Source organism: Podarcis vaucheri (genome assembly GCF_965113315.1).
Source record: "Podarcis vaucheri genome assembly, chromosome: 3".
Taxonomy (NCBI): Eukaryota; Metazoa; Chordata; class Lepidosauria; order Squamata; family Lacertidae; genus Podarcis; species Podarcis vaucheri.
In genome coordinates, this window is record NC_138761.1 from 12,667,047 (window position 1) to 12,677,705 (window position 10,659).

At 40.8% G+C, this 10,659-nt stretch overlaps 1 long non-coding RNA gene across 1 annotated transcript; it reads left to right on the top strand.

Annotated features, from left to right (window-relative positions):
• Positions 1-1,162: 1,162 nt before the first annotated feature.
• LOC309529734 lies at positions 1,163-8,790 on the top strand. The gene is made up of 2 exons (XR_014218391.1): positions 1,163-1,890; positions 8,488-8,790. It is a non-coding gene; the product is annotated as an uncharacterized lncRNA (long non-coding RNA).
• The last annotated feature ends 1,869 nt before the right edge of the window (positions 8,791-10,659 follow it).

Here is a 10,659-nt window from a genome sequence, read left to right on the forward strand (position 1 = left end):
GCCGCAATGTACACAGAATTATTCAGCAATTAAAAGAAAATATGCTGGATTAATACAAAAAACCTAACACATTTATATTATCAAGACATTACCTACTCTAAACAGAGCTATAAAAATACCTTAATATACAGGTTAAGGCATTAAACAATAAAATAGGCTAAAATCATCACATGGCCACTAATATATTAAAAGATAATGTTAATTGATACACTCTGCAATTATATTCGGAATTTGGTGATAAAGATAGAATATAGCTTGATGTAGACAGGGTCAAATAAATTCATCTCCTTTACAGTTGGTGGCTATCTTGGCTATATAATTTGCTCCAATTTTCTTAGCAGCAGTTGCAAAGAGTGCTACATGCCAGGTCACGTACTTATCTGTGTCTGCGAGGAGATATAAAATCATTTCAGACGGGTTCTGTCCAGGGGACCTTGTCATTATAGGTGCTAAAAATCGTTCTCTTGCTTCACTATATAAGGGGCAGCACAAGATATAAAGCATAAGGTCCTTTGCTTCAGGACATCCCCTAATGCAAACACGTTCGCTTCTCGGCCTTTTGGCTAAGATCTAGTATCACTAGAAAAAAGGGCTGCTGGGGGTCTTGTGTGGCACCTGGAAGACTCGTTTTTATAGTGACATGCACTCATGTTGTCTAAAGGGTACTTGTGTTATCCTTGGAGGGAGGACGATGAAGATGATGATGATGACAATAATAATGCTCTGCCTTTTCCCCTCAAGGTGTCTTACAGATAAAAATAAGCACAGCTAAAAACATAGGGGGGAAGCATTAAAAAAATAAAATAAACATGTTTAATTTGTTTTTAAAATTGACAATATTTAAACATAACATGTCAGACACAAGACATTTGTGGGTAACTCTGCCTTTTCCTAGGGGGAGCTTTATGCCACAATGAGCCTGATAGACTTTTGAAACGCCACACAACTCTGCTTAATATATAACAGAAAGGCAGTTGAGAGATGACCTAACCTGGGGAGAAAACAGCAAAGACCTGATGAAGAGAGCACAGCAGAGCTTATATTTTTGGAGAATCCTCCAGAAAAATAATCTCTCAAAGGACCTGTTGATGGCATTTTACCATTGTACTGTGGAGAATGTATTAATTTATGGTCGTGTGTGTGTGGTTTGGGAGCTGCATGGTATGGGGGAAAACAATGCTGTCCAAGGTTGTAAAGACTGCGGAGAGAATAATTGGGTGCACTCTTCCCACCTTGGATCAAATCTATGCTTCCTGGTGCCATAAGAAAGCTGCAGAGATAGTGCACACCCCCGAAATGATCTCTTTCAGCTTCTGCCTTCTGGAAGAAGGTACAGGGTTATAAAGACTAGGACTAGCCGTCTGAAAAACAGTTTCTATCCAAATGCGATTTTGGTTTTAAACGCATTGTAAGGAGTCTGTATGGGAGTATATTGTATTCAATTATGGGGTATCAGTTTTTAGGGGCTAACCAGGCAGGGATAGTTGGGATAGCAGGCTTGTCGGTTTTTGAATGTCTGATGTAGATTTTTTCAATTTCGTTGTTCTGTATGGGACAATGACAATAAAGATTATCGTATCGTATCGTAAAACACCTATGAGGGAAATGTTCATGGGCTGGAGCAACAGCAACAACAACAAAAAATGTTTTTATAAAATGCCAAGAGACCCGGTTAGGGCCATTATCCATATGAAGGAGAGCTTTTTCTCTTTTCTCCATCCATTTCCCCTTTTCCTCCAGTGGGCTTTTTGCCCCCTCTTGTCAGTATTAATGGCCACAAAGGGCCTATCCAAGTTAATGTGTTTTGTCTATTAATTTAGGACGAACTCAGCAAGAATGATGCAGTCATATTTCCACAGCTTATACACACAGCTATCAGGAGTTGTTTTGGTGAGTGAGGATGCAGTTGGAGCTAATTTACTTTTTAATACATTTTTGTCTTTTTCCGTTGCTGGAATACTTTGTGAGCCTCTATACATTGAATTTAAAAAAATTAAGAAAAAAGAGCTTTCACCATGGAGGGGCAAGGTATTTGAGGTACCAAACTGCCAGCTGCCTCGAGATAAATTGAATTTTCTAATTCAGGAGGCAGTCGTGCCCCAGTAGGTTAAAGGCCAAAAGCCTGGTTACAGAGGAAGCTTTCATCTGGTGCCTAAAACACACACACTCTCACTCTCTCTCTCTCTATATATATATATATATATATATATATTTTAAATGATGGTACCAGGTGAGCCTCGTTGGGGGAAGCATTCCACAAATGGGGAGCCACCACAGAGAAGGACTTTTCTCATGTGGCATGTGGTCAAACTTTGTGTGGAGGGGGCACACAAAGAATTGTCTTTTTTTATAAAAAAAAATTATTGGTCAAAGTATTGACCAATAAAAATTCAAAGAATTGTCTTTTTGTCATCACATCAAGCACATTTTAATTCTGATAATCATTTAATTTAACCCATTAATTTATGTTGTCTTTATTGGGATACCGATGCCTTGGAGTGTAGAGTTTTTGAGGACAATCTCCCAGTGGCTGCAAATGCCTTTTGAAGGCATAACCATACCTGCTCAACTGGTGTACACAGGAATATGTTAGAATCTATTTACATATGTATTACATTTCTAATCACCAGAGACATATGCAGTTTTCTATAGGTTATGGTTATTGTCTAGGTTTCTTCTATTGCTATAAGAGCAGGAAGCCTCAGGGCACAATCTTTGCAGCACTTGCTCATGTGAGACTTTGGAAACCTATATGACTGTGGCCTATTTTTAATTAGTCTGTTTTGCTTTGGTTTCCCACCTCCCATCTAGCTCTTTGTTCTCAGCTTTGCTGAGAATTTACTTTTTTAAAAAATCTATTTTTCCTACTATGCTAAAGCAGCCAAGTTAATCCAGCAAGTTCTTTGATCCTTGAAGAACAGATGTGCACAGATCTGTGTCCTGTAGTAAGAGGGGAAATGAAGCATTGTACTAGAAAGTTATTACTATAATACTTTGAATGAGAAATATGAAATATTTATATTAAGCTTTTTAAAATATATTGTCTATATATTATTGTGAACAAGGAGATTGGATAAGAATAAAGCTACATGAGATTTTAGGAGGTGAATATAAAGTATCTCAGTTTTACATGAAATCACAAGATGAGAATAGTGTAACATATAAATTGCAATTGCTACAACCATGAAATGGATGAATAGTGGCAAGAAATCATCAGTCAGGAAGGTTTCCTAGCAGCTTAAACAAGTTCCATGGCTGAGATATAAACATTAAAATAAAGAATACTTAATGAAAATAAAATGAAGGATCATTGACAGGGAAATCCATATAATTACTAACAGTAAAGAGAAGTAAGACAGCTAATAATAGGGTGTTAAGTCTCAGTGGAATGGAACAATTCCAAGATACAGTTAAGAATCAGAATATACAAACTACTATAGTCATTAAAAGAGGTGGCAAGGTGGTTGGTATATGCTGTTGTATGAAAACTCAAGACAAAACCATTGACTCATCATATTCTCCTGTACACTTTACCAAGCACAATTGCCAGGTTTCTGGTATCCCATTTTTGTTTTACTTACTTAGCAATTTTTTATTCAAATAAACAGTCTTTCCATCCATTTAAAGTGTGTCTTATGTTAAAGGAAAAATCTAAGCATACAAATTAATATGGAGGCTATGGAACAAGCAGTCGGAAGGAAAGCCATTCAAATAGGTTCTGGCAATAATGAATAATGCAAGTGTTTAGATGTTATTCAACACCACAAATTTTGAGCACAATCCCAGACACGACCTCCCTGCCATGTTGGAAGCGATGTATAGACACTGGTACAACAATCAATCCGATGATTTCCAGAAGTCCTCTTCATGAAAAAGAAATCACGCGGGGTGTGGGGATGCTCATTTGAACTACATTAGAAGAAAATCTTGAGTAATGCAGCACAGTTTCTTCAAATGTTTTAGGTACGGCTATCAAAGGAGACATCTTGGCTATTGTATGTATTCTGGGACATCATGTTTAGCGGAGATAAAAAGACATTAACAAAGGACTATAATCTATTATCAGGACCAAGGCTGAAAAGAAACCAGATAGTAGGAATTAACAGGAGGTACCATAACCAGGTACCATAACAAAATCTGATTTAGAAAGTCCTGCCATAAAAAGGGAAGAACAATGGAGATTTTCCCTTATGACCAATGCTACAACATGAATCAGTAGCTTTAAGTTGTGTTAATGAGGTCTGAGCTGCCACAACGGAGCAGGAACAAGACCTTGAGGTCATAGTAGATAGCATGGTATAAATGTTGACCTGGTATGTGGCTGCTGTGAAAAAGATAAATTCAATGTTAGGGATCATTGCAAAAGGGATTGAAAATAAAACTGTCAGTGTTTTAATGAAGTCAAGGGGATCCCCAGTTCTGGTTCCAGGAGATCCTGTCTGCTCCTCAAATCCTTGATCTGTGGAGTGGAGTGTCTGCTGTATCCTCTGATGACTAAGTGTCTGGCACCAACTTACAGCTAGGCATGTTGCTACTGTACCTTAGGAGCCAAGATCCCTTCGTAAAATATTTGAGGGGGCTGGGCTCCCCAAAGTTGATGGGTATTGCCCTTCATGTGGTGTGCATGTGACATGTCTTATGATCAATTATGCGGAAGGGGCTTAATCCCCCCCCCATTTTTTAATTCAAGATGGCACCCCTTGTATTGTACTATGCAGCAAAATTTACCAGCTGAAAAAATATGGTTACAAAGGTTGTACGCCACCCCCTATCTCTGCCGAGTGGTAGCAAGATTCCATGGAGGTTTCAGACAGTCCCCTAGGACCCCGTTTCCATTGGGAATCAAGACACAGAGGAAACTGTTGTGTCTTTAAGAAATATGATTTTTTAGCACATATTTGGAGGAGACTCTTGAGAGTCCCGTGGACTGCAAGAAGATCAAATCTATCCATTCTGAAGGAAATCAGCCCTGAGTGCTCACTGGAAGGACAGATCCTGAGGCTCCAATACTTTGGCCACCTCGTGAGAAAAGAAGACTCCCTGGAAAAGTCCCTGATGTTGGGAAAGATTGAGGGCACAAGGAGAAGGGGACGACAGAGGACGAAATGGTTGGACAGTGTTCTCAAAGCTACCAGCATGAGTTTGACCAAACTGCGGGAGGCAGTGGAAGACAGGAGTGCCTGGCGTGCTCTGGTCCATGGGGTCACGAAGAGTCGGACACGACTAAACGACTAAACAACAACAATCTGGATGCAGATGGAGAGAGTGTAGCGTTTACAGCATTCACATGTCACGAGGGGCTTGCCCTTTGCACAGCTCAGCATTGCATTCAGAGGCTTTCCTCTGCCTCAGATTGTCTCCAGCCAGCTCTCAGGGCATCTGCCTTTCCACATCCCTGCATGGAGTTCTCCCCACTTCCTGCTTCTCCTTCCCAGAAAACCCCTGGCCAAGCAACTCCTCCCCTTCTGTCTGCTATTCGAAGCCTAGTTCTAAGAGTTAACAATTTTCCTGTAACCTACATGATTGACACAGACCCAAGGATTTCTCTGTGATGGGCCATCAACATCTTCTGTCATGATCAACGGCTTCTATCTTAGGTGAGGCCCCAGCCTCTTTTTCCACTGGCCTGGCATCTTTCCTTCAATACTCCAAATATTATCCAAAAGCTACGCCTTTTATTAATTTCTAACATTTGCTAATGCTGGCAGTTATGGGTACATTTTCACCCCCAAACTCTGTTACCCCGGACCTGCAACCAGGGACGCGGACTTATAAAAAATATTGGGGGGGCCCCGGGAAAGCTCATGAATAATAAATAAGCTCATGAATATGCAAATAAAGTGGCGCCGCCTCCTCGTGAGCGAATAGGGGAGAGTGTGCTGCGCCTATTAATCAGCTCCGGAACAGCTGATATGCGGGAAACGTGGGGCTAGCCGGAGAAGAGAGGGCGAGCCCCCTCCGCTCCGGCCCTAAACCGCTGAAACCGCCAGGAGGAAGGAAATTCCCCCCAGCAGTGCCTTGGCAGTGGCGGTGGTGCTGCAAAGCAGCAAGGCAGGAGCCCCCGCCCCTGGGGATTCCCTAATCTCGCGGGGGACGGCCGGGGCTCTCCGACTAGGGCGCGCGGCTGGCTGGCTGGCTGGCGAGGGAGCAGGTGGGGAGGAGGCGGGGGACGACGGCGGCGCTCTGCTGGAAGGGCGCCCGAGATTATTGGGGGGGCTGGGCCCCCCCAATTTTTTTTTGAGGGGGCTTGAGCCCCCTCAGGCCCCATGGAGTCGGCGCCTATGCCTGCAACAATATTGTATATAGCAACCCCATCAGCAGTCAATGTCAGCTGTGGGAAAGAAATGCCACTCCCTGTAGTGAAACAGACAAGTCCACAGCTGGATTATTCTAAATTATCTCCAGGGATTTTCAACAATGTTGAGGGCTAGCTCTGAGTATTAAGAGATTCCTCCTCATTGCATTCTATTTTTAACTTAAAATTCCAGCAACAGAAGAGTACATCTTGCAGGTATTAGAGAAGTCTTACAGTACTTCAGTATACTGATGATCTGACTGGAGCTCAAAAATAATCTTCCCAATGCCTTCCTTCAGCTCCCAGTCATTTTAAACATGTCATATATTCTGCAAAGATAGTTTAAGTTGGTCATGAGTCAGTTTTTTCTCTTTCCAGTTGTGAGAATTTTAATAGTTTTTCTGATAGATAAAACAGACTAGACTGTAGCAGCCTACCCATAAATATCTACATCGTCCTTAGGTCACCCCCTTAAGACATGTTTATGTGGTTGCCACCTAGTGGCCCCAAAGCAAAATTGTTGCTTTTGAAGAATTGGAACAGCATGCTCTAGGCATGTGCTTTTAGGGGTAGTTTCAAGATGGATGCTGGACTGAGAACTGAATTAAGAGAAACCAAGAAATAAAATGTGTTTATTTCCCCCTCTTACTGGTGTAGCCTACCTTACACGCCACACCAGTCTTGACAAGCAATTAGAGATTCCAGGAATACCAGGCATGCTTAACTTTTGGGGCAATGAGGCACAGTGGAGACTGGGTGGTCTTTATGATATGTGGTTTATTTACACATATGTACAACCTGAGCCTAGGATGGAGAGTTGCACAGCATTACTCCTCAAGAGGGTCCTTTGCTCATAGGCACAGCAGACAAATCAGGCATATCCTCTGGGTCTCTTTGCTATACCTTGTCCCAGTCAGCCTACATAGTGCTCCAATCCCACTTCCTCTAGCTTGCCACTTTTTTCCTGTTCTCTTACGCCATCGACTCTGAAATCCTAAACTCCTTTGGTCTCTGCCCACCAACACACAGCTGGAGGAAGGGCTGCCCCGCCCTAGTATTGTACTTCTTCGCTGTCTTGACGGCTTCCCTGATGGGTTAACGACGGGCCATCATAAGCCTCGGGAACCCTTCCAACTCTACAATTCTATGATTCTATTATCTTTCAGTGTGCCAGCACCTACACTTTGGAACCTCCTGCATATTGACAATAGCCAGGTGCCTTCACTGTTCTTTTTCTGCTGCCTGCTAAAAACATTTTTGTTCAAGGAAGCCTATCCGGACATGTTTTACTCCCTGTTTAGCTTCTGATTTTTATTATTGTTATTATTTCAGGATAAAGAAAAATGTCCATTTTTACACTCCAATACATAATTTTGTCTCTTGTTTTGTCGACTTCCCATTCCATTTCCCATGGTGATTTTGTTTTCTCCCCCTTTGCTGCATCCTATCCTCTATCTCTTATATCACAACAATATTACAGTAAGTCCTAATTATTTCTGTTGCTCATACTTCAAATCCTGCTCACGAATTCATAAAACTATTACATTTCTTTAAATAGTCCAAAAAAGGCTTCTTCCACAAAACTATAATCATTGAGTTCTCTTATTTTAGCTGTTAACTTTGCCATTTCTGCATAGTCCATCACCTTACTAGCTTCTAATTTTAATTACATTTTGCATTTTTCAAATATCTGTTTTTAACTTTGTCTTTTATCTACAATTTTTTTATTTTTTGTAAACTGCTTAGAGGTTCTGTTTAGATTCATATATGCATTCTGTTAAATACATAAAAGACCTGAGGCTGGGACAGTAGCCACATGCCACACTAAACATGCAACCATCCTAATTAAACCTATCCAATTAAATCTAGGGTGTGTTGGCATGCTGTAATGTGAGGGAGAGGTCCCTGCTGCCCTTAAAGAGGCAGTGGTACAGCTATTCCCAATTAAGCCCAGTCTGCATCCAATGGTTTAAGGACAGCTAACAACCGATCACAAATACTGTACAATATCTTGAGCGTGAAGATGCCTGAGAAGGTGGCAGCAAGGCAACTGCAAACACTCTTAGAAGATATCAATTCCATTCTGGGTTCATGACTAGTTTCAGGAATGATTTGGTTGAGGAGATGCTACATGAAATCATGTTTGCTTCCAAAAATAGCCCTCTGTTTAATTCTTTGTCCTTTCGCTTCAGCATATGTGGAGAGAATGTAACATGACATCCTCACGTTGAGCATTGCTATGTCCCATCTGCTCCAGAACAGTCAACAATACAGAATGAGGTGAGATAAATGACAAGGTGGTGGCATGTCACATATTTTTTCCCTATGTAGGTGTTACAGTGAGAAGACTGGGAACTAAATTTGCAGGGGCTGTTTTCAGCAGCAAATACACATTTAAGGTAACTTCCATTTTGAGCCTAAAGGAATAGGCCACACACATCTCCCTCTTCACAAGCATGTAATCATGTGCTAATAAATTTTGTTGAACCCATTAACTGCTGCTTCAGGATGTAAATCTACTGTACTTGATTAAAAAGAAGTAAAAACAAGTGAGTCCCCTTCACTGCACCACTATTTAGAAATTGCCAGCTTCCATTCAGAATTAAACTACATGGAGACATCCAGTCTAATCATGCTCAGATGAAGAAGTGAACTCATTTGCCCTCTTTTAGAGAACTCTTTGTAAGTTTTATAGTGTTGGACAGAAAAACCAGTGGCGTGTGAAATGGCCTAGAATAGATTTACAATAGAGGAGTCTAAAAATAAATTCACAACATTAAAAGAAAAATAAATTATTCCTCGGCTATCCTTGTGTTCCTCATCATTACCATTGTCTCAAATAGTTTCCACAGATCATTATAAAAAAGGTTAGGGAAGGTTTTGGAAATGCCATGCAAAATCATAACCTTCCTTTAAAAGAAAGTGTGCAACAAAAGCAAGCCATAAAAAAGCCACAGAATGACAAGATGGAAAAAACAGTTACACCACACAGGAAGGAGTCCAAGGAGAAACTGGGCAACTAAAATGATAGGGGCAGAGACATAAACTGACAAAGCAGATATAAATTAAATACTGAAAATCTACAAGCAAGGGAAAATGTACTGTTATCTCTGAATAGGTTGCAAAAGAAGGAGAAAATTCAAGAAAATAAGGATTTCAAATTGTATGTGTTTTTAATTTTTTCTTTTTGTCTTTTTTGCTTTTTGGTTTTTGAAAATGGAAAACTTCTAATATATATATATATATATATATATATATATATATATATATATATTTGCTTTCGTAGATTTTCACGGGTACAGGAATGCAGGTTTTGGTGTCTTCGGGTGTCTTCCCGTGTAAGAGTCGGGGTGTCTGTGCTGCACCCCCCTGCAATCCCTACACAGATCTGGCTGGCACAAGGCACAAAACCACAGCTCGCCCCTATACACGAAGCCAAGCCAGAGCACAACTAAATGCAGCACAGCCATCTTCTCAGAAAAACTCTTCACAAGCTCAAGAGGTCAAGACACGAAAGCTTTAGCAACTAATCTACACTTAATGACCCACCCAGTGGTATTCAGAATATCACTCATGAAATCACCCAAGATATCCCTCAAGTAATTAAGGAACAAAAGAAGAAAAGGCACACTAATCTAGGAACTTCCTCTCTGCCCAGAACGTTGGAGGCTATACACCACACCCCTCAACAGTATTTATAGGAACTCAAACACCAGACTCTGCTCTGTTCCAGTAACAAGAAGCCGAAAGCACCAGCCTGAAGATGCATTCCTGTACCCGTGAAAATCTACGAAAGCATATATATATATATATATATATATATATATATATATATATATAAAAAGAAAATTCAGCACCGGTAAGTATCTCGGGCGCTGCTGAGTTCTGATGCAAAAGAAGAAATAAGGGAATGCAAAACCAATAAATGTCATGGTCTGAAGAAACCAAGGAATTAAAATGTGGTATTCTTGAATTTAACATTGCTCTAGTCTTAATACAGCAAGAGGAAAGGAGGCTGAACAAAAATAGCTGAATGCAAACATTTGCACAGTGATTAGAGTGGATTACATGTTTTATCTGGAGCGCCCATAGTGTTTTTCTGAAACTCTGAGCTCAGGGAGGAAAGCGGAGTTCTGCAGTGATTTTACTGGCATTTTCGTCTTGCCCTCTTTTCCTTCTGCATTTTCAGAGCATGAAAAATCCGTGCTAGTAGGCCTGCCAGTAATTCTCTGGTCTGACTAATGAAAGTGTGTTCTGTTAATCTAGACATAGATGAGGAAGGTCCATCATCAGGGCTGCTCGCGGTCCTTGCTGTTCCAGTTAAAAGCAGCTGGGGGAGGGGAACTGCAGTGCTATAGAAGGTG